At 36.9% G+C, this 4336-nt stretch overlaps 1 long non-coding RNA gene across 1 annotated transcript; it reads left to right on the top strand.

The window, feature by feature from the left end:
- Positions 1 to 2225: 2225 nt before the first annotated feature.
- LOC111370248 lies at positions 2226 to 3647 on the top strand. The gene is made up of 2 exons (XR_002698353.1): positions 2226 to 2277; positions 2858 to 3647. It is a non-coding gene; the product is annotated as an uncharacterized LOC111370248 (long non-coding RNA).
- The last annotated feature ends 689 nt before the right edge of the window (positions 3648 to 4336 follow it).

Below are 4336 nucleotides of genomic sequence, written 5' to 3'. Positions count from 1 at the left end.
AAAGCTCCACTTGGCTCGCGAAAAAGCTCAAAACATTTTACTCGAGCCAAGCTTGAGCCTGGGCCTCAAATTTTGGCTCGTGAACCGGCTCGCATTGACTCGTTGACACACTAGCCCCCTCCCCATATCACATTCTTCCCTCATTTTCCCCCATATATCCCATTTCCTATTCATTCCTACTCAACATATGCAGAGTTTATAGCATCCTTACCACTTTTCCACCATTTGATCCTTCTCAAAACTCATACCGATGTTAACTTCAACTAAGGATGACTACTAGAGTAAGATGGAGTTCCATGCCTAGGTTCTCAGAGTACAAGATGAGGAGGATAATGACTGGATTGAGTATAGATCTGAGGATATTGATGGGTCTTTTTCTACAGATGATAATGATGGACTTGATTGTAGGAAAAGTGTTAATTATTGCATCAAAATTTGGTCAAAATTTGGAAGATTGTGTGTCTTAGTTTTGGAAAGAAATCTTATTGGATCCAATTGAAGAAAGGAAAGAATATGTGTGTGTGCGCGCCGTGTATGGTAAATGCGAACACGTTTTTCCCTTTTTTTCTTTTACGTGGTTTTTTTTTTTTTTATTTCCATCTTTTGCCTAGTTTTAAGGTTTGACTCGTGTACTATAAATATATGTCTCCTCTTTCACTTTAGAATAAGCTAATATTGTTGTGGCGTTGTATTATCTCCATATTGTCAATTAATAATACATCTTGCCTCTGCATTAATTCCTCTTTTTTCTCTTTACTTTATATCTTGATATATATTTTTATATTGTTGTTGTTGACCCTAAAAAGTGTTACCAACAGATGTCGATCCCACCCGCGCACGCATGGGCGAATGTTCAACACGCTAAGACATGTGGACAATCTAAAACGAGTGGTTCAAAGGGCGTGGGAGTAGCCCGACGACGCGGGACGGTGACGTTTGGAATTCGGCGAGTTGTTCGTGATCCGATTGTACAATACTTACCAACCGGTGTTCGTAAATGTATATGTAAATGTGTATAAACTCGATTTGTGTATTGCAAGTAAATGAAAGAGAGTTGAGTAAAGTGTAGTTCTTTGTATTGATTCTTGCATTAGCCCTTTGATGTTACACAAGGGAAGTATTTATAGTGATACGTGTGAAATGAGAGCCCTTGGATGAGGTGGCACGTGGCCTCATCTCTTTGATTCAAACATCTTATCCTAGGCATGGGGCTTGACTTGCTAGCTTAGTACGCCTTTTTTGTTTGCGCAGAGCCTCCATACTAGTGACAAGACTTAACCTTTATGCTTATGACAAACGTTCCATCAATCATTTGAATAAGATCTTTGTGTAGACAATCTCTTGGGAGAAGTGACCATGGAGGATGCTCCCTTGTGGTTCGGAGGCTCCTGCATCAGCTTCGGGGCTTCGACCATTTCATACAATATTTCCACTTGAGGGCTTCAGCTATCTTCAACCAGCTTCCGCATCATGGCTTCAGCTCATAGGTCTCAACATGTGGACCTCGGTTACATTCACAGGCCTCGGTTAGTGGACTTCGACTTGAAGAGCTTCGGTCATAGCCCACTTTGGCAATATATGCCACCTCGGCTGGAGTGCTACGTGGTTCGGCCTACCACGTGGTTCGGCCTGAGTGGGCCATTGGCCCGAGTAGGTTGGCCAAGTATGACAATACGCAACAGTTGTAATCCATATTAACTTCATATCGCGTCATTAACTTCATTCTTTACAACCCTTTGATCCCAACAAAAAGGGGTCCCAACCATGGTACCAACGTTTGAACATATGAATCTGGAAGAATTCCTTTAATTGTGGGAGGCAGCAGGTATTTATCTGAACTCTCTTTTGGGATTTCAGTTTGAACGCAAAAGAGTATCATTGATTTTAAATGGACTAAATGACTGTAGTAGATAGGAAGTATACTTTGGCTTATCATGTCCGTCTTTTAGTTAATGAAACAGTGTATATTTCGATAAATGTGTTTTATTTTTTTCTATGTTATGATTTTTTTTGTTTTTTTTTTTAGAGTCCAGAAATTTTATGTATTCTTTAGGCATTTATGTCTGCATTTGCAATTCTAAAGTACTATTGTGTTGTGGTTTAGATGGCTGAGAATTTCATGAGTTATTCTTAATTTCCACAATGATCTTTAGAGAAAGACTTGAAATTGAACAGAGCATTTGGGTTTATCTCTGTTGAACTTGAGGATGCTCAATAATTTAGTTATCTTTGATGATGATAATATAGATTGCATTAAGTGCCAACTTATCATTGTAGGTATAGCATTTCTTCTTCTTGGTAATATTTTCAAAGAGTAAACTGCAAATTCAATGATATACAACTCTGTGATTGGTCTTTGTATTTGATCTGGTAAATGGAGAAACTGAATAACAAAGCCAAGAAATATGAACACGTTAAATACCAGGCTGTTTTTCTTTGTGTTCTTCCTTGCTGCAATCATATGCACCCTTTTATTGTCAGAGACTTTAGCATTAGAGCAAATAACTTGGGGACCCGTGCTGTCTAGATAAATTATCTACATGATCCTCAAGAGACATAGCTCAAGTGCTTTCCAAGAGATCTGCAAAGTAACACTTTCCTCTTAAAAAATTAGATAAAAACAGTTATTGTAATTTATATAACAGGCTGTTGCTCCTCTATTTCTGTAGTTCAGATGTGTAGTTCAGATGTGCACAACTGGGTCTATGGAAAGAACAGGTGGGTAAGACAAGGTTAAATGAATGGTCTCCAGAACAACAAAATTTATGTTGTTTCCTAGTATCTTTTTTACTTGAAGTACGAGAGACCGCATATATTTCTAATACACCAAAATTACATCATTCGTTTTTTTTTATAGAAGTTGCTCAAGTTCGGAAAACCCATTTCCAAATTTTCGTGGGCCTGGTGAAACTGGGGACAGAAAGTCAGACTATAAAAATTTTGTCTAACCAAATTAAATCATTGTACTCTCTCAATGTTGATATATGTCATCTAGAAGTAAAGGACAACATTGTTTGCCCGCCGGGCACTTCTCCGCTGATAAAGGACGGGTTCTCTCAAAGTTGACAGATCAGAGGTCGTGGGTTCGACTTTCGGAGCTCTTGGAAGGCAAGGCACATACTGGAAGACAGGATTTATCCTGGAAGGCAGGAATGTCTTGAAAGGCAAGACGCAACATGGGTTGGTTCACTAGGCACTTTGGCAATCCAATTGGAGAGGTGCTCGGACCCTGGTCAGTTGGAGGTAAATCCCGCGATTTAATTGGTCTGTGTGAAGAGGGGCCGGATCACAGACCCAAAGAATAGTCGCCGAAAGCGGACACCTTGATAAAAAAAAAGGACAACATTGTTTTTATTAGTTGGATAGCATGCTCAACTGACAAGATTACTAGCATGAAATAAAATACAAATTTGCATTATCCCTTTGATAGAAATGATTCCACTACCTTAGACTTCTAATGAACTTCATGGATCAGATCTGTAACACATTTCTAGCCTTTTGTACCTGTCTAATCTCTCTACTAAAGTGTTCATTACATAAACTTGGAAGTTAAGGCAATGTAGTTAACGTTGTGATATTTTTGACAAACATGTTTTCAGGTCCGTTCTCTGCTACAGTATGATTTCATTTGTCACATTTTTCACTCATTATTGGAGTCACATTCTCTCTTTTAAGTCAAATATGTATTTTTACCCTTTCAGGTTAATTTTTTTCTTCTCTCTCTCTCTCTTTTTTTTTTTTTTTTTTTTTTTTTTTTTTTTTTTTTTAATTTTTGTTTTTTTCTCTTTTTTTTTTTTTTTTTTTTTTGTTTTGGAAAACACGTTTTCAAAAATGGGAAGGAGAACGCGTTTTCAACGTTTTGAAAAATCGAAAATAGAAAACGGCTCGAAAACGTCAAAAAGAACATCCCCTAAATGATCCTAAAAAGGGAACACGAAGGGTAAGTTGGACATTTCTTACAAAAAAAAATGACATTTTTGATAAAATTAGGTGTACATGCAAATTTTTTGTGCATTATAAAAAAAAGTGACATTTTTGATAATTCCCCAAAAAAAAAAAAAAATCAAATTTTTAATAAAATTTGATAAAAATTGATGGAATGTATAGTTGAGAAATAGTGAATCTTATTAAATATATGGTCAAATCGTGACTAAAAATATGGTTTTAGCTTAAGCTAAATTTGTAAATATAAAACAATAGTTGAGTGCCTTGCTTAAGGCGTGGGAAATGACGAGCAACAGCCATCATAATGCATGAAAATTGACCTTTTTTGTTTATTTGGAGGTGTTGACAAAGAAAAAGGACAACCTCACTCAAATAATGAACATTTTGTTCA

This window comes from Olea europaea, chromosome 21 (genome assembly GCF_002742605.1).
Source record: "Olea europaea var. sylvestris chromosome 21, O_europaea_v1, whole genome shotgun sequence".
Taxonomy (NCBI): Eukaryota; Viridiplantae; Streptophyta; class Magnoliopsida; order Lamiales; family Oleaceae; genus Olea; species Olea europaea.
This window is presented reverse-complemented; position numbering and strand designations above follow the sequence as displayed.